We start from the raw sequence: 23665 nt of genomic DNA on the forward strand, positions 1-23665 counted from the left end.
TGTCCGTCCTCCCCCCCCATCCCATCCCATCCCATCCCATCCCGCCCCGTCCCGCCGCCCCCCGCGTCCCTCCCGTGGGGCCGAGCCGGGCCGGGCCGTCCCGCCCGCGGCGGGCACGGGGGAACGGGGGTTGGCGGTCGCCCCCCGCGGCGCCCCGGCCCCGCCGCCCCGGCCGCCCTCCCTCCTCACCTCCGAGTCCACTCGAAAATGGCGCCGAAACCGAAAAAACTTCGCAAATTTCATTGTAGGCGGCTGCAAGGGCTGCTGGGAGCGGGGGCGGCCGCAGCACCGCCCGGCGGGGCGGGCCGGGCCGGGCTGGGCGCGGCTCGGGGCGGAGCGGGGCGGGCGATGCTCCGCCGGTACCGCCCGGAGGGGGATGCGCGGCCCCCGCGGGGACCGGCCGGGCAGGGCTGGGTTCACCTGACCCCAGTCCGGTCGCTGCCGAAAGCTGCGTGCAGGGAACAAATCCTCAGTCTGGGGAAAAAGTAAACAAGTGTTTATAAACCTCGAGAGCTGCACGGGAGCGGTGGGGAAGCGCGGCTTCGCCTGTCGTGCAAAGCGGCTCGTTCCGCTGCTCTTCCCTCCGTGGTTTATGGCCTCTTGTAACCCACTCGGAGCAGGGATGATGCTTTCCCAGAGCTGCTTGGGTAAAAGTTGATGTCTTGTTACTCAGTGGGTGGTTCTGCCCGTGCATTCACACGACATCAGAGTGAATCTTAGAGTTGTTCTTTTTCCCCTTCATTACTGTGATATGAAGTTCTCCACAAACACCGATTCGCAGCCCTCCTTTCCCCGACCCATAGGCTCAGTAGATATTCCCCCTGTGCTATAACATGTCCAGAGTCACACAGGATCGATGGGAGCAGGATTTCAGAGCCCACATCTCGCATCCCTGGTGTGGGATGGCACCACGACACTCGCGGGAAAGATGGGTGGTTTGGAGACATGGTTTTCTGAAGACTTTTAAATTTGAAGAGTCAGAGCTTGGGAGGATGGTGATTTGTGCTGGTGCGAAGTCTGACAAGGTGAGGCCTAGGGGAAGGTGATGCTGAGACGAAGTGATCCTTTCTGAAGAGAGAACCCAGATCTGGCACTCAGAAACTTCCAGGTTTGTCACATTCATTGGTGGAAATGGGCAAAGCTGCCAAGTTTCTTGTTGGTTTGGTAGGTTTATAATCTTCTAACAGTTTTTATTTCTACCTCCACCCCAAACAGCAAAAAAAACCCCAAATCCTGTTGCTAAATAATTGCTCTGTTCTCACAGGTGAGCAGTGAAGCTCAATTAATTCTGCTTTGTGAAGAGCTTCTGATCCTCTGATGGAAACATGTAGGGGCAAAACACTATTATTTTGCAACTTGCAAAGGATGATAAGAGCAGTGAAAACGGAAAAACCTCACCACTGAGGGGGTTTACAACCCTGCACTTTTTCCACTTGAGATCTTAGAAACTAGCTGATGGCTGCTGCTTTTCATTTAGAAGGGTTTTTCCCCCCCTTTTGAAAGAAATGCAATCACTACCAAGTATTCTGGAGGGACTTCATCTTTAAACAAATAATGTTTTTCTTGTTGGGTGTGCACTATTATTTTCTTAATTATTCCTGGATTTCTGCCTGTTCCACCAAGAGTTTTCTCAGATGGCAGAAACAATTGGTCCTTTTTTTATTAAGCTAATAGCAAAAAGTATCCCTAATAAAAAGACTCTGTACATCCCATAAACTCAAACAGGACACATTTTGCCAACAATCACACCTCTTCATTGAGGCATCTTATATGTTGCCTTTTTTTTTTTTTTTCCTTACTTTTTCTCCCTGCATTACTATTGTTTACTACTCAGCCTCACTGGCTGGCTGCGTTTCAGTGCCAAAACGAAACGAATCAAGTCATTTATTTAGCACCACAGCCCTCCCACTCACCCTTAGCATGTATGTTGTATGTTGAGATTTCAGCAGATGTGGTGGGGAATGAATGGGCAAAGAGATTCACCTACACAGAATCACATCTACATGTGGGTGGCCTCTAATTAATTTGGCTTTGAGGCTCCGCTGCAAGGTAGATGGGTTAGGAAGTCTGGCCAGGAGTCATCTGGTTGAATCATACCTATTCTATGGAGAACTTCATTGTGTAGCTGTGTCTGACTCCCACCCTTGTGAGAACTAATTAAAAATGAAAAAAAAAAAAAAAGCCCCACACTTATTGGAAGTCAAATATACATGTCAGCATTTCGGATGAAATGGTATCTTGGGAGGCTCCTGCACATTTAATCAGCTGGTTGCGCCATGTATATCATGGTCTCAAAAGCTGCACTGAGAACCACGAAAGGCACTGGCTTAACATCAGCAAAAGTGTTTGCCAAGCTTGGATTATGTCACTGCTTTATGATCTTGCTTTGTAAAGGGAGAATACTCTTGGGGAGAAAGGACTCGACATGCTGGATCTACAGCGAGAGCGAGGAATGAATGCTGCTCACAGAGACCGGGGGAAGGGCGAGGGATTGTGTTTGCTGGGTATTTTTGCAGATGGATGCTGTATGGCCCCTGCCTTTGAGCAGAGATGTGCCCCACGGATCACTGGGGCAGAAGGCAGAAAGCCCAAAGCACCCCAGTGAAGCTGTTTGCTGCTTGCCCTCCCACAGGCACACCTGCAGGGTCCTGCCTAGGTCCTGTTCCTCGCCTGTCCACCGGCTCTCGGGGCACTGCAGTTGCACTCCAGAGATGCAGTGAGGCCCACTGGCTTTCCCTTACCTTGGCACAGACACCAAACCGGGTTGGGGCTTGTCATACACTCAGAATGCCATACCCTGGATGGTTAAAAAAAATAAACATCCTGCACCACACATACGAAAAGTGGCCTGCTGAAATCCTTCTGCTCCCTGTTGCAGGGATGAGCTGTGGCAGCTTCTTCCATGCTGCAGGCTGATGGCAAAAGCAGGAAACTCTTTGAGGACATCAATTCTGTTTGCCCAATGCCTAACCAAATGCCAGGTTTGCCTCTGCTGTCCACAAGTGAAAGAAGAATAAAGCAAAAACTTGCAGGCTACATGCCCTTTCAGGAGGGATATTGATGGGACAAGGTACATTGGAGAGGACAAATGGCTCAAGAGAAACACCTCTTCAAAAGCAGTCCCTGGGGTCTGAGAGCTGTGCTACCCAAGCTGCCCTTGCTTTCCTGTTGCAATGAGAGCCTTGTGCAGCCCCTTCTCCCCACCTGGCTCACTGCCAGAGCATCCTGCCCAGCCTGGAAACTTTCCACTGCTACTGAGCTAATAAACTTCACTGCTTCTTGGATGAGTGTCTGGCCAGTCCCTAACCATACCCTGACATCAGGCTTTGGCATGGGAAAGGGGGTCCCTGAGTCTGCAGGGGCTGTGTGGGGCACAGGGAGTGTGGGTGGGCAGTCTGGGGTGCCTGGGATGGTGGCAAGGAGCAGCCCTGGCATTTCACATTTCCCCCAGCTCTGCAGGTGGTGTGACAGTCCCAACCATGGCTTTCTGGGCACCCTCTGTGCTTGTACCCTCAGCCACTCGCCGCAGTGTGGAAGAAGGGTGTGGTGGCCATGCCGATGGGTTTTTGGCAGCATCTTTTGCCTTCTCTTGGCTCAAAGTGTGCCCAGAACATAGCACTGACTGGACAGGGATTTCATTACCCACCATCCAGCCTGCCAGCACAACCTTGTCATTGCAATTTGTCACACGTGTTTGGGATGTGTTCAGTACCTCGCCAAGGGCCCGTTTGCCAGGCGGTTCATCTCATCACTCCTTGTCTGCCGTGAGGAGCAACCGGGCCGTGCTGTGGCCTTCCAAGGCAGAGGGGTGTGAACCAGCAGCATGACATTGCCTACCATTGGTCTCCTTTTTTTAATTTTCCCTAGAGGAGGGTTATTTGTGTAAAAAGTAACTACTTTTGTTGAAACACTAATTTTAAACTATTTTTTTCTAGTTTGGGGATGGAAACCTTCTGCAAAGGCACCAGCTCCCCACTCTTCCCCTCCTTGTCTTTGCAGTTATTTGCTGTATTTATTTACTGCAAAATTTGCTGTATTGCCTGACATTTTTCGGTTATCAAAATATTTTGATTATGTGCAGGGGAGGGGGCGGGTTGATAGCGCAACCGACATCTCAATAGAAAACTGCCTGTAAAATATTCTGACTAAATTCAGGGCGGGGAAGAGTGAGATACTCCAGCCTGTCCCTGGCAGGCCTTTGGCATTGCTGCTGTGATCTGGCCTGTGCAGAGCCCAGGGTCAGCTCGGCATTTCCCTGAATATTTCCCTTTGTATTTCCAGCCCTTTTGTGAGCTCTCCCCATGGATGCATCAACTGGACCAAGCACAGAAATGAGGGCAGGGGAGAAGATGCTGCTGCAGAACCACATCCCAAAATCACTGCAGAGGTTTTCTGGTACAGTGTGAGAGGGGACAGAGGCAGGATACAAAAAGTAGAGCTTGAAAGGATGGGAGGCAAGTTGCACATCAAGGTCACTCCAAAAAGGGCTGGAGCACTTTCCACTTTGTTCTCTCTCACTGTGAAAAGCAGAAGCATGGCTGCCCATAGGATAACCAGCAGCACATTGGCTGTGGAGGTGTCTGCTGGCCTCGTCCTTGAGCAAATGCCATTGGCAGAAGATGTGCTGACCATGAGTGAGGAGCTGCCTGCATCTTGAAAGCAACGCTGCTCTCATGGATTTGAAATAACATTGAGAAAATATCTGTTATAGCAGCTCTTCAGCTTCTTCGTGCAAAAGTGTTAACAGTTTTGAAGATCAATATTTATTGAAACAGCACACGATGACTTTGTCTGCTCCTGTACCTAAACAAGCTCCTCTGACTTCCCCAAAGCCAGCAGGTTTAAAACTTTTTTCTGAGTTGTGCTATTAAACTTGCAATTTGTCATTGAGACAGTATTCTGTCAGAAGTGCAGTACTGTGGGCATGTGCATATAAATATTGTATCCTTCTGGCAAAGCAAAATGTCATGATAGGATGATGTGTTATTTAATACAGAGCCATAGAATAGACAGGGACATTCACAATACAAACCAGTGTCAACATCAGACAGTTGCAAAAGTCCTTGTTATGCTGATACAATAGGAAAACTGATATCTGTAGCTGAATATTTTATGCATTGTGCTCTGTGACCATCCCCTGGACCTCTGATGTATGACACATATCTTAAATTATACCGTCCAGGAGTCATTTGGTACAATTCAAGGCAATAGCCCCAGGAAGAATCCCTTAGACATGCGAGGAGTCTATGAAATGGTAGGTTAGTTGTTGTCTTCAGATGCCCTTGGCTCTCTTCCTAGGAAAGACAGTCTGGCTCCTGGCTTTTTAACTGGAGGATGTATTAATTCCTAAAGGGTAGCTCCTAGAATGGCCAGAAGAAAACCCAAGCAGTGAAGCTGTGCATCTCTGAGAGCTTCCACCCAATAAACTAGCAAGGAAAGCAGGTTTTCTGAGCTGCAGGTTACCCCATGGACTATTCCTGGGCAGGTGCTCCCAGGAGATCCAACTCCGTTTCCAAAGCAAACAGGCCCATGTCCAGCCCAGGAGCACCAGAAGGGAGCCAGGGAGGCTCTTGAGCTTGCCCTCGTGCTGGTACCCTTCTTTCAGAGTTGAGTTTTAAGCCTCTCTCTGTGATTTCAGTGAGGAGCACTTGCCCTTTTCTGTCTGTAGGCAGCTTGTTTCCATGCTGGGTGTTGGACTGTGATTGCTGCCCTTCCAGCAGGTGCTTTCAGAATTAAGACTGGGCTTGTGGAGGAGAGGACCAATGGCTCAAATACTGGAGAGAGACTGGCAGGCCAGCCCCAAGCACCCTGCTGGTGTGTCCCTGGTTTCCCTCCCCAGGAAGGAGTGGAAAGGCTTTGGGAAGGTTATGCAGTGCTGTGGCTCTCCAGCCCATGACCACTTGCTTTGGTGACTCCTTAACCCTTACCTGGGGAAAGTTCGTCTCAAGGGGCTTTCAGGGCACACTGAGAGATCTTCATTGCTTTTGAAAATCTCCATCCTGGTTTTTGTTGGTGACACCCATTTTCCTGAAGAGAGGTGTTTTCTAATAAGGCAGCTTTGAGCAGGGATAGCAGCTCTGTGCCAGGGCACCTGATCCCAGCTGCTGTGTTCCCGAGTAAAGAGGAAATCATGGCACTGGGTGCACAGGTTGGCCATGGGCGAGTTATCCTATTAGCAGAATTTTAACAGGAAGATGAGTGTTGCTCCTGGGGATAGACATTAATTAGGTTTCTACATGGCCAGAGCACAATATACCTTTACACGAGTGTTTTACCCTAAATTACTCAGGGTTTTTTAATTACTCAGTTACCCCTAGTTGTACCTAATGTACAACAGAGTGTTTTCCACTCTGAGCAGTGGGATGAAGAGGTGTTGCTCATACCCTGCTGTCAACACTGGCAGAACTCATGGGGAGGCACTTTGTTGACATCTTCCCTTCTTCTAAGAACTTTCTATCTCATGGTGCCTCCAGCTAGCAAGGAGGCTTCAGGGGTGAGTCTGGATTTTAAGGCCATGCAGGATCTGACTCTCTGTGCAAAACTGCAGCCTTGCACCAGGAGTTAATTCAGCAGTGCATAGTGCAGAAGCAATGGCAGAACAGGCTTCAAATTGTATTTCAATGTTGCCTTGGGTGCGAAGAGATGTTGCATGAGCAGGAGGCCAAAACCTGCTTGGACTGCATCACACACTGCTTAGCAAATTCACTTATAATAATGTCATTTGGGACAGAAGACCAGACACTTACCTGCCATATCTGGCCCAGTTCCAGTGAAATCCAATAACAGCCTTATGCTTTTCACTGAAAATGCAAACTTTAGTAGGAAGGATGCAGCACAGCCTGGGGGAATGAAGGTAAAGTTCTGCCTTGCACCCAAGCCAGTGATGCCTTGCAACCCCCAGACACCAGGACCAGACACCACAGAAATCCCCTGCAGGGATGGCTGTAGGTGCTGGGAGAGGTGAGAGGAGAAAACATGTGAGAAAGGGAAGCGGCAGCAAAACCAGTCTAGCCCAAAAGGCAGAATGCCAAAATGAGACCACCCAGAATAAGTTTAATTAGTACTTTTTCTAAATTAGTTCTTCTCTCTGCTTATCTTTTATTCATTTTCTCCTTCATGAAATGTCAAGTCTAGTGGGTGTGATAACACATAGCTCTTGTGGGGGAACAGGAAAAGGGTGTGCAGGCAGCGAGGAGGCAGTGCCTCCAGACTTCCCTCAGGATGGGATGCAGGATTGGGCCCCATGCCAGCTCCAAAGCCTGTCCTGTTGGGAATGGGTCTGTTTTTGAGCGGTGCTGGGGAGTGGGAACCCGACCAGGTGTGAGGGGACAGAGCAGAGCTGCCTGCAGAAATGCACATGTACACCCAAGTGCTGTGCACGGCAGAAGACCCATCTACCCTGTGAACCGCACAGCTTAGGAAGTGTGCACAGTTATGTTTGCCAACATTATTTATTTCAGTGGATGATGAAAACTGCAAGAAATAATTAGTGTCTTTGAATGGAGGTGGCACAGGGAGTGTTCCCGTGGATTAGGTCCTGTTGCTGCACCCTGACTGCAGCTCAGGAGAGCGGAGGGAGACCTGTGGCTGTGTGGTAGACACTGGCTTTCAGGCTTAGCTCAGCCTGGCTCAGCCCTTCCCTGCAATTCCATCACCTGGACAGACACGTGTATTGCACAGTGCTGAGTGCCCCAGCTTCATGGCAGCACATCGAGGAGGCAGGAGACACGGGAAACCACAGAGAATCAGGGCTGTGTAACCCATGGGGGGAAGCCAAGCAGGGAAGCAAGGTGACCTCCCTTTTGTTTTCCAGTCTGATACGTGATTTGGGAGAGCCAGTGATGAGATGGGCTATTGGAGCTGCTGCCTTTTAGCACTGTATTTTGCACTAACTACATCTAATAAAATATTCTAATAAAAAAAATAATGATTTCTGAATCTTGCTTCTGGGAACAAAATCTACATTTCTGTACTCTTTACAGGAAAGAAATTCAATTTTGTTTGCAAGAAAGAGAAATTTCAGCCGCTTGGGGAAAATACCTAATTGTAAAGAGACAGAAGAAAAAGCCCAATTAGTTTCATGATGTCAGTAAATGATACCATGAATTGGGAAATCCGTGAATTTCACTGAAACCAGTCATGGTTTCCACCTCCCTCTCCCTCTTGAAACACTTGGTTCAGGCTCAGGGCTGGAGGAACGCAGAGGTAGCTAAATGTTTCCACATCTGGTTTGGGGAAGATTTGGAAAAATAATTTTGTTGCAGAATTAATAACAGTAATAGAGTTTATTTGTGTTTCTCAGTATACAGCAATATATAGTAGAGTTTCTCCTCGAGCACATTTGTGTAGTGCTGCCTCTGTTGGTGTTGCTGACTCACCTATTCCTTGGAGAGGAAAGTTTGCTGTCTCCCTGAGAGATAACAGGGCTATTCTCAACCATAGAAAAACTTTTGCTGTTTCATTTTAGCAGCCTCTGGTTGGGAAGTTTTCACTATTTGAGCCCTGATTCTTCTATGCTTTCACTTACTTTGACTTCGCAGTTTCATGCACTGAAATGATATCAGCTGTCTATGATACCAAGGAAAAATTAACATGGGAGACAGCTACACATGTTTAATTGGTTATTTGCAAAACCAAAAAGGTCCCAGAAAGCAGAGGGATCAGTTTGAAAGATAAAGGATTTATTTATGAAAAGTATTTTGGCTAAAGAGCTGCACAAAGTGAAAGGGTTGATGATGACGCTTCACCTGGAGAAAGCCCTGTGGTGTGGGTCACCAGCTGTGCCTGTCCAACCTGCTTTGGCTCTGCAGTGGTCAGACAGATGTGGAGTTTCACCTCCTCACAGGCAAAGACCAACCTGCAAAATGCAGAAGCAGCTGGTTCCTTTTAACAGCACTGCTTGCAGCCACGGGTGGGTGCCTGCACTGATGGGTGGCTGTCCCCTACCAGAGCAGGACGCCTAAGAGGGATGGTGGTTATACGGGAATAGTCCTGTGATGTGCCGAAACCAACTGTGAGCTCTGCATGAGAAGAGATGTCTGTGGGGCATCACTTTGCACTTGAAGATGAAGTTGGCAGAAGTGGTGGCAGCTCCCCCCAAAAGGGCTTCAAGAGAGTGCCCTGTGGCAAGACGGGTGCCTTGGGGCTGTGGAAAAGCAGCAGCTCATGGTGCTGTTCTCCCCCGGGGACCAGCTGCGTCAGTGCAAGGCATTGATGCCTCCCGAAACTTCTGGACAGGTTTTGTTTTCTCCAGCAGTCACAATCTACAAACTGGAGCCAGCACTCACCTCCTCTCTGCCGCCTCTGCCGTCCCCCCGGGAGCGTGATGGGCAGGGAGCCACTGCGCTCAGGAAAAGCCTTTGTTGCAGGGCTCAGCCATTGAATTCAGTGACTTTCAGAGAACCCCACACTTATTTTAAAGATTTATTGTTTGCTCTGGAAAGCAGCTCTGAAACATCAAGTCTGCACCCCCCAAAAAAGCACAGCTGAGAGCTGCTGGGCTGCTCGTTGCTCCCAGGAAAGGCTGAACTTGGACCCTGTGTGGAGCTACCCAGATTTTGGGGTGCTAGGGGCAGAGGCTGGAGTGAAGCATATGCACAGCAGAGCCTCTGTGGTCAGTGATGCACAGTGGGTCACTGTGGCTTTCCGGGGTTCAGTGGCAGTGCTGGAGAGGAGAAGAAGGCTGTGTGAGCAGGATAACAGAATTCTTTTTCTTGTTTATATCCCCTTCCTTTTCCTCTGCCTTGGAGCTCCCCATTGTCTTGGGCTACTCCTGGGGCACAGCGAGAGTTTTAGCTCTTTCACCACCTTTGCTGAGCAGCAGCTGCCATCTAAGACCCAGGAACATCAGGGGCACAGCTGAGCCATGGCAATGAGAGAGGCAGCTGGACATCGCTTCATGGACAGGGCTGGGGACACAGGGCTCTGAGCTGGGAGGGCTGGCTGTGCAGCCTCCTGTGCGGGGTCACCCTCCGAGATGTCTGGCTGAGAGGAGGCAGCCTGAGCCATAACCAGGCTTTTATGGGGCCTTGGAGAAGGTGTCTTGGCAGCTGCCATTTGTGCCGTGCAGAGAGCAGCTCCCCCACCTCTGTCCCTAGTTGGCAATAACTGCTAGAAAGCAGCCTTGAAACAACAACCAACTTTCTAATAAAACTGGCAAGTATTGCTGAGACAGAAAACGCAGGAGAACCCCTTGCAGTGCTGGAGCACAGCCTGCAAACCAGACCTTGCACCACGATGTCCTGGCCTGATTTGGTGTGTCCTTGTCCCCTTCAGCAGGCCAGGGACTGGCAGCCACTGGGCTGAGCTGCAGCCTTTGCTCTGTGTTGGTGTCCTCCATCCCTGATGGTAGCACGGGTGTAGCCAGCGGTACCTGTGCAATGTAGGAGCAAGGCAGGTCACCTCTGACCATGAGAATGTGTTTCACAGCTGATGCCAACAGTGCAGACTGTGGAGCTGATACCAACAGTGCAACCTGTGGAGGCGTTGGTGCAATAAGCTGCCCTGTGCATTTGTACAAAATCGGGCTGACAAATCCAGTGTCCTGTCTGTGCCCATGTGTGATTTAATTTAGTAATGTGATCCCTGCAGTCCCAGTCTAGTCTGAGTCATCTTCATCATATCCATGTCTTGTAGTATCACTCCCGAGAGTATGTTTTAAAGTTTTTATTTTGGATGATGTGTTTTTTGCTGTTTCCCAGGATGTGTGGATCCTGTCTGGATCCCGGTTAGAGCAGTCCCAGCAGCAGTCCCCTCTGTCCGACTGGCAGCGGGACCTCTCCGTCACTGGAGGCTGGCTCGGAGACGAGCTTTAGAGTGCTGCTGGCCGTGGGGAGCGGAGGGGCTGGGACCCAAGGGTTTGGGGTGCCCAGCACTGCGGGGGCGGTGCGGGAGCGGTGCGGGAGCGGAGCTGGGCTGAGGACCACCAGAGGGAGCACAAGAGTGCAAAAATCCCACCGGAAAGCTGGGGGGACGGGAGGGCTCCGGCTGCGCTGGTGTGCACCGGGAGAGATCCCGTCGCCCCCATCCCAGAGCCGCGGGGCTCCCCGGAGGGACTGATGGGGAAAGGCCCGAGTGTCGCAGGCAGCCTCCATCTCTCCGGCTCTCCATCAGCAGCCCCCGAGCCACGTTATCGGGTGGGATAACGGGTTACCTGCTCAGGACACAACCTGCGTGGGCACTCTGCATCCCTCTGTACGGCACGGCACGGTTGGAGCCCTGCAGTGACACTGTGGGCTGCTGAGGAGGCGTTTCAGTTCAGATATCTCCATCCCCTGAACCTGAGTCCTTCTCTTCACAGTGCTGGAGTGAGCAAACCCCTCACCAGGGAGGGGAGGAAAGGCAGTCCGTGGGTGCGTGCTGCACCCCAAAGTGCCAGGCTGCCTGTCAGGCCCTTCAAAAAAGCTTTTAGCACCTCCGAGCCCAACTTGCTTATGAAGTTCACTGTGAAAAAGGCATCGTGATAAAGCCCAGGGGGGTATTTTTGCCAGAAAACCACACTTAAAAGAAAACGGAGCAGCCATCCTGTTGCAGCCAAAGGAACCCTGTGATATCCCTGCTGAGGCTCAGCGCTGACTGTCTTGCTGTGATGCCTTTTCTCCCAGAGGTGAAGATACCATGAGACTCCAGTTAACACCAGGTTATTCATATGGGGAGTGCCTCTCACACATTTAGCGTCCATAGCCTGCCTGTCTTCATGGAATAAATCTCCAGCTGCATGTGCAATGTGGTGCCTGGGCTGGGACCTCCCTCAGCACCCTGTGAAGGGCAGTGGCAGCCAGGCAGGTCCCTGCACTGAACAGGCTCTACCCAGGCCAGGGGCTCACCAAGTAAAAAGACAAATAATTCCCATCATGTCACTGCTGGCAGTGTGGTACTGAGGGCTGCTTTTGCTTGCTTATTCAAGAAGAGGTGAATTCCACCCAGGGGGGAATTCACTCCTCGCCTGTGCTAATATTAAAAACGTGCTGGATGGTTTAATTTTAGGCCCGGTTATCTTTCTCGCCACAGAGTTTCACACAATTGCGTGACAGGATGTCTGCAGAGGTCAGATGGGAATAATAGAGGTGTTAGTCACTCCAGAAAAGGAATTAAATCGCGCCAGGCAGTTTGCACAGTTACTTCTGGTGCTGCCGTGGGGACAGCCACTAGGTCTTGTCTAGCAAAGCTTCAGCAGTCATTTAAGACAGGATAACCAGCTTTTTTTTTTTTTTTTTTCATTTTGGGCTGCTTTTCACATCGGGGCAGTGGGTCCATGTCGCAGCTGCCGTGGGGACTGTCCTGCTGGCGCCCAGGCGCCGAGGGAGGGTCATTGTCCCATTGTGCGGATGGGAAATGCGAGCACGAGGATTGCAGAGCTCTGCTTGGAGGCTCTGAGCTGGATTCTCTGGGGGCCTTGTTCCCCAGTTTAACTACAAAACCATCTCTCACAGTCGTCCATGCGCCGAGAAAAGCATTTCAGAGCATCCCCCCTTCCTGCTCATGACCCTTTGTCAGCAGCTTCCCTGTGCAAGTGCTACAGGGTGTCCCTCTGGAAACCCTGCCACTGTCTCCAGCTTAGGCAGCAGCACGGATAAACCTCTGTTACAAAAGCTTGAACCCCAGCCAGCCTTCCCAGAGACCAGCCAAGCTCCAGCAGCACAGAGCCAGTTCCTGCTTGCTGCAGCACCGATGCCCAGCTCTGGGCTGATCCAGGGGCTGGTCCCCTGGCTGTGGGGGCAGGTGACACCATACATGAGGCTCACAAAGTAGGAGTGACCTGAGGAGCCAAGGGCCTCCTTGGCTCAAACTGCGGAGCAAAGCACACATCTGCCTGCACCACGGAGGAAAGGGACCAGGCTAATGACAGCGGGAGGGAATGGCAACTTTGGAAATGCGTGAGTCATGCTTGGGTCTGACACTCACGATAGAAAGGCTGAGATGAGCAGGCTCTGCCGGCTTCCTCAGCGGGCGACAGGGCTCTGGTGGGTGCATCCTTGTGGGACCTGGCGCCACCACCCCGGGGCATCCAGACACGCAAGAGCAATTGTGGCTTTCTCACTGTTGGGCAACGAAGGGGGCCCGAATATTGTTGTGGATTTAAATAGAAAATGCTCTCAGATTGAAATGACCTCGATTACAGCTGGTTGTATAATTTGCTGTGAATGAGGTTCTCCGCAAAGTTTGGCATTTTTGTTTTCATAGCGCAATGATTAGTGATTACATTTTTTCCGGTATTTATCCTGTGCTGATCTTGATATGAGCCTGAAATACCAACAGTGCAATGACAAGAGGTAGCATCCATGCCAGCATCCATGCCAGTATCCATGCCAGCTGGGGCATTACTTGCTTTCTATAGGCAAGAAACATCAAGCAACCATGAGTTGCTTCCCCCTCAGAAACATACAACTCACTGATGCTCAATTGGCTATTTTTAATTTGATTAAGGGCTCTGCAAGTCCCCCTTGGGGGGATAGATGCAAATGAGGAGATGTGTTTGTCAGGCTTGTGCATGCTGTGAACAAAAACTTTCTGTAAACATGTATTCCCATGTAAACCAATTTATTCCCTAGTTTTTGCAGTGCTCTTTTCCATCATTATGGGATTATGTTTTTAGTAATAAAAATGAGGATGGATAGTCCCTGGTATCTACACTGACAGTTGACAGAAGCAGCAGTTCTTGTCTTCCATGCAATTTTTGGCAGAAATGTGTCAACAGAATTATTTAACAAAATAATAATAAATGTCAGTGATTATTCACAGAAATGTGATTTAGATTCAATGCATATTTTTGCATGTGATATGGATCTAAGGACACACACGGAATTGTATTGATTAAACCACAGAGGCAACATTTAAGGTAAGGAAAAACCTATATGAGCACTGGTATGTCATACTCTAAGCTAGAATATGTCCAATTTAAATTGTTAGGGAAGGGTTTTTAAGTAAACCACAAGAAAAGTTTGCCTTAAACCATCACAATCATGCCTGTGCAGGAAATTGCATCAGTGTCTCTAAGCTGATGCAAATCCGTGTGCAGGTGAACCCTGTGTGAGGTGTCCTCGTGGAGGATCCCATTCCAAACTCCCAGCACGCTGTACCTTGAGTGCTGACTGCAAACAGGTCAGCACCAAGACCTAGGGCAGAAGCTTGAAAAAATCGTTAGATTTGCCTGTGGTGATCAATGAATTCAGGACAAAGAAGTTGCACCAAGTCATCAGCAGGAGGGAATTAATCACCCAGTATTTGCTGTTTGGTTCCTCCGCTGGGGCTCACTGAATATTAGCACTCATAGGGACTTCATAGCATTTATAAGAACTTTATTTTTTGGATGAAATGTGATTATTTTGAAGGATAACTCTGAATTGCAGCCAATAACACCTATGACTTCAAATCCTCACTCTGACTGTCATTGTGGTGGGTTGGCTGACACGAAGATGAACATGTTGGTCCCTGTGTGTGCTCAGGCTGTTGTAAAGCACCAGCAGGGCTCTAGGATCTGCTGTTGCTCTGAACCCAGCAATGTAAAGGGATAGCTCTGGGTATCCACAGGAACTGGGTGAGAAAGACGTTTCTGGAGCATCTCCAGTGGGGCATCTCGAAGGGGACATCTCCAAGAGGCTCTACTGGAAGGTGAGCTCGTGCCTTCCCAGCACAGACAGGTGCAAACACTGAGCTGGAAGGTGATTTGCAGCAGCAGAGCCCTGGAAGTAGGGCCTGTCCCATGCAGGACAGGGAGACGAGACCCCTTTGGCTTCTCCAGCCAGGACCCAGGGGAGTCCAGCAAACTCAGCTGTAAATGTTATTCTATATTTATAAACAAGGGCAGGCTGGAGGGATGACATGGCTCTGTTTACCCCAGTGGCATGTAAAAGTAAACACACCAGATGAGTTGATCATTAACTTGCCTCCCCTGCTTTCGTGCCTTCTTATGTGAATAGGAACATTCCTCCTTCACTCCTTTACTCAGGCTGTTTTTGTTTGCTCTATCTCCACAGGGTTGATTTAATAGCCCTCCTTGAACTTAGAGAAGGCTATCATTTGCTTGCAGATCAAAACAATGCTAAACTGCCTTATGACTGAAACCCCCCAATTTCTGCTTTATGACTGAGATAAAAATCCTTCTTTCAGTTTCAGAAAACAGGCAGTGAAACTTTGTGGTTCAGGACAGTCCCACAAAAACCAAGACTTTATTGAGAGCTTGGGAGCAAGCCAATTCGATGCATTAATCTCAAGAAATAAATCACATAAATAAGGGATAAGCACATGTTTCCCCCCAAGCAAATAGAGGCCACTTGGCTGTGAAAGGCACGTCCTTCTCAAATAATGAGTGGGAGACTCTAATTCCAGGCTTGCAGTCAGTGTTTCTGTAGGGGCTTGCAGGCTGTAAGCAGAGGAGTAGCTGAGCATTATCAGGCATCTATTGAGAGGGTGTATGTCTGACACAGCTCACAGAGCCAGCAGAAAAGTCAGCACAGACTATTTTCCCACCCACACACTTTCACAAGGAGTCAACGGCGCCACTACTGCACAGGTCTTGTAAAGGGTCAAGGATTTATTTTTCTTGAGTGAGCAACAAACTTCTTTTTCCACTAGCAATAATATTTTGTGACAGCAAGGCACCATCCCTAGGAAACAGTAGTCTCTGACCCAACAAATGCTGAAATTGCAGGCACACCACTGGGTGAGGGCCAAATATGCAGTGGTGTGCAGAAACTCCTCCTTTGCACTGGGTGAGATTTCCAAGGCAGACGCTGGAAAGGTAAAAAACACCTGAATTGCTGCCTGTGAAATCTTAATCTACCTCCTTCATGTTTTGATGCGTGAGCCTTGGTAATGGGGGCTTTGCAGGCAGCTTCAGGGATGCTGGTTGGGGTGTAAGGAGGGACAGACCGATGGGGCTGGTCCAACACCAGACACTGGCAGGGCAGAAGGGAAAGTAAGCAAAGAGTCTCTGTTACTCTGCATTCACCTTGATCTTTATTTTCCTTTTGGACAGTAAAAAGCCAGAGAATTCTGTATGGAAAAGCCATATGAATGAGGTCTGGTGCAGACTTCAGTTGCAAGCCTGAGTGCTGTAACTTTATGTAAGTAACTGCAGCAGCAAGCTCTGGTAAATCTGGAGTTTGGTTTTTGTGCCTCTGGAAAGTGCTTCATGAAAACCCAGAGGAGCCAAGTGAAATAAGGATAAGTTGTAGATGCTCCTGAACAAGTACCCACATCCTTGGTAGACTGACTCTGCTAAAATTAAATGCCCTGAGATGAGCTTCTCTCATTAGCTCTTTCTTAAACTTGTCTTTCCTTTATTTTCTTCCCCCTGCAGCATCTGCAGGGCTGGGCAGCACTGCAGCTCCCTGGGGCCACCCATCTGCAGTTCCTTCCTGGGCAGTCTCACCTCTGCAGTGTCCCCGAGGTGGCCCAGGCTGTGTTCCTCAGCCCTGGCATTTTGCCTCTCCATTCCCAGGGTCCTGTCGCAGCCTCTCATTTATTCTGGACCATACTGGCAGCTGGGTTGATTCTGGCAAAGCTACCAAACCACATTTCATGAAGATTGATCACAGAAGCCATTGTTGTCTTGTAGAAAGCTATTTATTTGCTGGTTAATCCCCAGGGTGTCTCTGGAGGGAGAGGGGGAAAGTGGACAATAACGGGAGTGAAGGGTCCCTGCTTGGCGCAGGCTTTCTCAGGGATGTGAAACCCCAGCTACCCACAGCGTGCTATTTTTAGTGCAACATTTCAGCTGGGTTGCTGTTCCCTCCACTCAGAGCCCAGATGTTCTCTCAGGCACTGGCCATTGTGAGTGGCCTGAGGCAGGAGGGTGGCTTTGCTCTGCACGCCAGGCAGCCGTAAGGGGGTGAGATCAGGGCAGGCAACAGATCCAACATCCTTACCTGCAAAGGGCTCTTCAGAGCATCCTCTGCAGGAGTTTGGGCTGGTAACTCAAGGCACAGGACAGGTATCTGCTGCCCTTCTTTCTCTACTCAGACTCTGTTAAGCTCCCAGTGCTGTGTGCAGCTCTAGAGCTGCAAGTCCCTTGTACTGGACCTGCAGGTCTGGCCAGGCATGGGGAGCAGGCAGGGATGTGCAGGGATGCCAAAGGCCTGCGAATGACCTGGAGGTTGGCTGCTCTCAGATGCATCTCTCCCTGCCTTGTGGCAGCTGAGCTGCTGCAAAGGGTATATCGGAAAAAACAAGGTCTAAAAAACAATGCACCATCGGTCTGCATCGACTCTTTACAAGCTCTCCCCCCACCTGCAGGCAGTGAGGTGCAGGAAAATGCTTTGACCTCATGCTCAGTAGAGCAACCCCGACTACAAACCAGCAATGTGTTCACCTCCCAGCCAGCCCAGTCTCCCTCACCTTCCTCAGAGCCTTTCCCCTTTGGCTGGAGCCACCTCCTTGGGACAATGTCACTCCTGCTCGTGGGGTCCCAGTGTGCAGGGACAGGAATTATTGGACTGCTGACCCTGGGGCTCAGTCGTGTCCGCCAGGAGAAACAGAAGATATAAATACTGTGTTTTAATGAATGTCAGTGGAGACAGAGGTAATCACCATAGCAAACTGAGTCTCCTTTGGGGGAAGATAAGGGTTTCTGAGCTGAGCTGGGTTGTTTTCTCATGCTGAGGGCTCACCAAGAAGTTTGAGAAGTGCTTTGTGCCAGTGAGCTCTGCTGAGTGTGCGTGTGTGCCTGGCTGGGCACAGGGCAGCTGTTCCTGCACCGGGGCTGGGAATGTTTTAAACAGGAGACTGAAGAGCAGCCAATAATGAATACCACACTCCAATCTGAGCTTTCTAGATGAATAATCATTGGTGTTGAAATGCACGAGCCTCTGTGAGTCTGGGCTCTGAGTGCTTTCACCAGGACCTGGTGGATGTCCAAATACAAACAACAAACAAGCACAAAAAGAGTGGGGAGGGGGAGCAATGGCTGTGCTCTGCCACCGAGCAAGGGGACAGGGACTTGTCAGGCCTCTCGGGGATGCTGTGGCCGCTGCGTGTCTGGCCCATATAAAAGAAATTTTGTGCCCAGACCCTCTCCCTGTGCCTGCCCTTCTGCTGCTGGTGGGCTGCAAACATGGGTGTGCTGGCTCCGAGGGGCTCCTGGCAGCACACAACTGCCCAGTCTATGTCCAAGTGCTGTGCCTAAGACTTGACCAGATCTTTTTCCATGAAGGAATTGCTCTGGAAGCCCTTGGACGTGGCAAGATGGTTCATGTTACCTTCAACAACCTTTGGAAAGTGTCTATAGCCAGCCAAGTCTTGAGCTGCCAGCTCCAGCCAGAGAAGTGGGTTTAGCAAAACAGAGGCAGATGGCTGGGGTTTAACTCAGGCTCTTTTTCATTACCTCTGTCACGACACAGCATCTCTGCTGCCTTTGTTGCAACCAGGGGGTTGGGCTCCCTCTCACCCCTGGCTTGGTGGCACTCTGTGGCCTGTCTGGGGTCTGTGGGCAGTGCCCCCACACTTTCCCTGCCAGGACTGGGACCAGTCTCTGTATGCAGAGCCATACTGGGAGTAGTGGTGCAGGGGATGAGAGAGGAAGGGCGGACAGGGAGTCTGATCTGCAGGGTAAGAGCCCAGTCTGAGAGCCACATCCCAAAGAGATGGGAAAAGAGGTGGGCCAAGCAGGGAGGGAGGCAGGGAGGTGATTGGGTTGGTGAGGATGAGGACACATCTGCCCAGGGCCCAGCACCGGTGAAACAATCACAGTAGCAAATCAATCTGCCATTCCCCAGACCCTTGGCATCAGTGATTTAAATGGCTCTCTGGATGTGAGAGAAAATGTCCCCTCACAGGGGAGCACCGCATTGCACTTGCAGGGCTTCTTCCTCTTCCGAGCCCAGCTGCTGCAGAATTGCAGGCAGACAGAATTGTCCTGGGTCAGGGGTCACCAGCACTGGGTCTTTAAATAGTTTGGCTATTTTAAATGCTGACAGTGTTTGTTTGTTCAGCCACAGGCTTTGCACAGCCTGCCCCTCCAAATCCACCTGAAGGAGGGCAGCTGGCTACTGGCCCAGGGGCTGCTGCAGTGCCACCTGGTGTGACACATCTGCCCCAGGGACTTGGGATGTTTCCACCCACAACCATGAGCAGCATCACGGAAAATCCTTGGCCAGAGCTTCACCAAGTGCTGGCAGCCCAGTAGGAGCCTTGTGCCCCTGTTTAGGTGGCCATGAGTGACACCTGGTCATGGGTGTTCCTTGCCAGTGTTGGAGCTGCTGTTTTGTGCTGGTTGCTGTTCCTGGAGGTGCCTGTGCCAGGCGATTTCAGCTTCGCCAGCAAACTTTGAGTTGAAACATCAGCTGTACTAAATTTGTGCAAAGCATTTCTCATGCTGTCCAGATGCCACTGCCTCTAAAAATAGTCCAGTCTAGTCTGTTTTCCCAGCTTCTTGCCTTTTATCAGTAATAGTTTTAATAGCCTTTGCAATATTTAAGGAGTCATTTGTCCATATCAGGCCAGCAACTACAGGGAACAAGAGCCCTTCGCAGTTGTCCCATACTCCCATTCATGCCCTGCACAAGAAAGGCCATGAAGAAGTTTTTGCGCTGGAAAACAGAAGTTTTTGGTGCACACTCAACAAGAGTTGGGCAGCGCTGGGTCACATCCAGGCTTTCCCTGCAGAGCTCCCCAGCACACAAGAGCTGCTGTAGATCCTTCCCTTGGCACTGGTGCAGCACCTGGAGTGGAAGCAAGATGCTCCTGAGGGTCCCCAGTATGGTGGGTTGTTGTGCAGTGTGGCCAAGAGACAGCCATAGGATGGGTTGGATAGGGTGGGATGAGATGAGGTGACATGACATGAAATTGAATGGGATAGTGTGGGATGCAATGGGATGGGATGCAATGGGATGAGCTGATTAGGGGTGGGATAGGTTGGGATGGGATGGAGTGGGTTGGAGTGGGGATGAGGATGGGGTAGGAGTAGGCACAAAGGGGTGCCAGCCCAGCATCCAGGGGCAGTTTCCTTCTGCTGCCAGCTTACTGGGAAAAGCTGAGGCACACACTTGTGCCTCAGTTTCCCCATCTCTCAGTGGGTATCACTGTGCTGTTTGAGAGCCTGGCAGCTTTGTGACTGGAGTTCACTGCATCAGCAGTGCTGTTATGAGTACCAGACACAGATGTTATCCGTGACACTATCATGCCTGCTATTACTTTATTACATATAAAATTTATGCCATTTCTGAAGCATTTCTGCAAACACAACTCTTAAGGACCTTGTAATAATTTAAGTACCCAGTGATATATCCAGTTCTTGTGACTTTTCCTGTGTTTATTTTTCCTCCCCCTGGACGTTTTGCTCAGCAAACAGGCTGGATTTTTTCTTTTGGCCCTGTTTGCCCTGAAAGAACATCCCATGAGGTACAGCACTGGCAGAGCCAGTGCAGGACTATGCCTCACGTGGTCTCAGGGATGCCTGGGGGATGAGGAAGAGTGCATGTGCTGGCAGCCTTGCTCATGCTGGTGGCAGAAACAGAAGCTTGAATTTCCTCAGCAGCAGCTTGATGGGACGCACAGCATCACTTCTGTCTGCTGGGGCAGGAGGGGAAGGTGAAAGATCCCCTCCAGGCCATCCTTTCCCAGGGCTACTTTGTGCTCTCAGTGTGCACGGCAGCCCTTCCAGCAGCTGGGGCAAAACAACCCCAGGAAAATCCAGGCAGTTGGCTTGGAAAATCCCAGGGAGTTTGATTTACTCACAGAACATGTTTGGGTAACAATACAGTGGGGGAGCCCTATTTTTGGTACAATGTTCCATTCCCTGGCTCAGGCAGGCACTGGCACAGCCATTCCAGGCTTGCATCTCGGTTGCCCACTCTCTCGCCCTGCAACCCCTGGCAAAGAGGGCAGCCAGGAGGGTTGGGGGTGCAGGGGGGTGCCCAGACCCTGGCAGGGGCCAGTGCTGCTCTTTCAGGGCTCCTCAGTGGGCTGCAAAGCCTTGTGAGCAAAAGTAATTGACATTCGAGGTATGGGACATGTTACCAAGCCAGCTTTCGGCTCTTGGGCATGACTGAACAGATCACTGAAAAACACCAAATGGTTCTTCAACTGCAAACCTGGGGAACTGGTGGGAAAGAGTGGGAAATACTGCTCAGTGGATGGAGAGGCCTCTGTTGGGGTCTGCTGTGCAGGAAACCCCAGGGCATCTGAAATGCTCCACCTGGCAGCACCATACACAGCTGGCTGAACTGTTTGTGTGACTCAGGTTTGGAGGCTTTGGTGCAGAAAAGAGCTTTGCAGTGCCCCAGTGTCACCCTGGGGCACAATGTCCCGCGGTGGCTGCTGAGTGAGCATCCCCCTCCAGGTCACCCTCCAGGGCCTCCACTGCAGTCATTCCGGGACAAGCCTTATTCACAGAGATGCCGATGGAACCAGTGGGCTAATTGCAAAGAGGGTTACTAACAAGCACTTCTGGCTGCAACAACCACCTCAGGCCTGACCCACGCTGGCACAGCTCCTTTGGGGGTGGCCAGGTCCTTCTGGCCAGGGAAGGTCCTGCTGCCCAGAGGCTGGAGTGTGGCTGGGTGACCCGGGGTTCACAGGCCACCTGGGGCTCACAGGCAGCCCTGGCACTGGTGGCTCAGACCCTGGCAGATTCTGCACAAATTAATTCTCACCATTCCCAGTGGGGCAGGGGAGCCAGCACACACCCCTTCACCCCTGGCTCAGCCATCCTGCTTTGGTTACTGCCGGCCTGAAATAGCTACTTCCCGTGAGACAGTGATGAGGGCTCTCTCTGTTCCTGTTGAACGGGGGGCAGCCACCCCACAGCCCTCAGGGCTACATCAGCAGCTGCTGGCCCCCCCCTCCACAGTGTCCCAGGAGGGTAATGGGTGCCTTGAAGAATTAGTGCAAGGCGAGAGCAGAGGCAGAGGTTTTCCTGCAGCACAACCAGCATCAGCCCGGCTGTCCCTCGGTTGGATTCACGTTTCAAAGTGTGATGGACCTGGAGAGGCAGTTTGGGAGAGAAAACATCTCTCCTCCAAATGCAGCGCCATCCCTTCGGCTTTGCAGCTGCACTGGGCTCGTACCTGAGACCCTCAGGAGGCAAAGTCCTGCCCCTTCGGGGCCGACAGACATCACCACGCACCCAGGTAGGTGTCTGCTCAGGCACGGACCATCAGCGGGATGCGCTGGCTGTGCCTAGGAAGGCCCCCGGGGCTCAACCGGGGAATCCAGTCCTGTCTGCCCACCCGCGTCCCCTCTGCGGGAGCTGCTCCCTTACACTGCCCTTTATTCCTCTTCTTCCCAGTGGCTGCTGGGAGGCCGCGGAACAAACAAACGCGGGAACAATGCTTTCCAGGAACCGCGCGCTTCCTCCGAGAGCACCGGGGTCAGGGCTGCGAGCGTCGCAGAAACACCCTGTGCTGGCCGTGGAGCAGTTGGAGCGGGGAGCATCCCGCCCAGCCATCCTGCCTTTGGTGAAAATACAGGGGAAAAAAAAAAAAAAAAAAAAGGTTGCAACTTATCCCCCATCCCCTCAAAACAGTGTTTGAATTCCCAGTGCGAGGACCTGAACATTTGAGCTTTTGCACGCTGGTGTTCCAGGGAAGGTTCAGGAAGAGCTGATGGACCTCAGGACTTGCAGACTGGAGGGGAACACGCTTGTTCCCATAGCTCCTCAAAAAAAAATCCGTGCCGGGGCTCATTTGTGGACTGCAGTGCATATAAATTATCCAGAAATAAGCTTAACAGTAGTGAGCAGGTGGAACAGGGCAGGGTTCAGGAAATTATGCAAAGAGAATAGACAAAGAGCCGGCTGTGACTGCTCTTTGTGTCACAGAGCCGGGCTCACTTTGTGCAGTCACAACGAGTTAGTGCGGGGCACAAAGGCGGCAATTTTGGATGTGGTTAAACTCTCTGACAGCATTCATATGTTAAATGATTATGTGCTACTATCTTCTGCTACTGTATGTATTTCACAGGAGAATCACAAATGAATCTGTTGAGGTCAGAGAGCAGTGTCACCAGAGATATAATTAATAAGCCAAACAAGAGGGGGAAAGAAAGCAAATTTGTTGTGGTTTTTACTCAATGACCAGGCACATCAAGTCAGGAAGAAACGAGTAACATGGACCAACACAGATGCACGTTCTGGCATTTGAAAGTCTAATCCAGATGCAAGTATTTTAGGCAGAATCCTGTCTCTGACCTTCAAAACTTCAGACACCGAAGAACTGCGTGGCATCCCCTGAGCCAGCCGATGCCTGTGGAGGCAGGTCAGTGCTGTTCAAAGGCATTCCCAGCATAAAGATTATTTTGCCTTTATGCTTGATGCCCATTCAGTCTTTTGAGAGGTGCCACGAGGAATCAAGTGACATTGGAAGTAGGAACGAGGATTAGAAACTCCTCATGTCAGCTGCACGATGCCCGGCGGGGGAGCCGCGGGGAGGCAGAGACAGCGCACACCCGGCACCACCTTCACCGCAGGAGGGGAGCACAGGGACCTCGCACCCCATGTGTGCTGCCTTCGACCCCTGCCTTCCCCCACAAGTGAAAAGATGGCTTTGAAACACGTGGCTTCCCAGCAAAGCTGCAGGGATTTGCTTAGTCAGCAGCCCCAACCCATGGGAGAAGGACAAAAGCCCCTTTTGCTGGCTATGGGTCCTGGCTGGGTCTCTGCTCCACACGGGTCTGTGTAGCTGTGGACGTGTGTTCTGGGTCACACCAAGACCACACAAGCACCACAGAA

The 23665-nt window shown here is 50.9% G+C and overlaps 1 long non-coding RNA gene across 1 annotated transcript in view; it reads right to left on the reverse strand.

Annotated features, from left to right (window-relative positions):
- LOC114065496 overlaps nt 1-261 on the reverse strand; it is a 5080-nt gene extending 4819 nt beyond the window's left edge. The window contains exon 1 of the long non-coding RNA XR_003572982.1: nt 190-261. This is a non-coding gene — a long non-coding RNA (uncharacterized LOC114065496). The remainder of the gene's footprint in view (nt 1-189) is intronic.
- Nucleotides 262-23665: the final 23404 nt, after the last annotated feature.

The sequence above is a fragment of the Empidonax traillii genome, unplaced genomic scaffold (assembly GCF_003031625.1).
Source record: "Empidonax traillii isolate 1590-97213 ecotype Southwest subspecies unplaced genomic scaffold, ASM303162v1 scaffold20:size5563877, whole genome shotgun sequence".
NCBI classification, from domain to species: domain Eukaryota; kingdom Metazoa; phylum Chordata; class Aves; order Passeriformes; family Tyrannidae; genus Empidonax; species Empidonax traillii.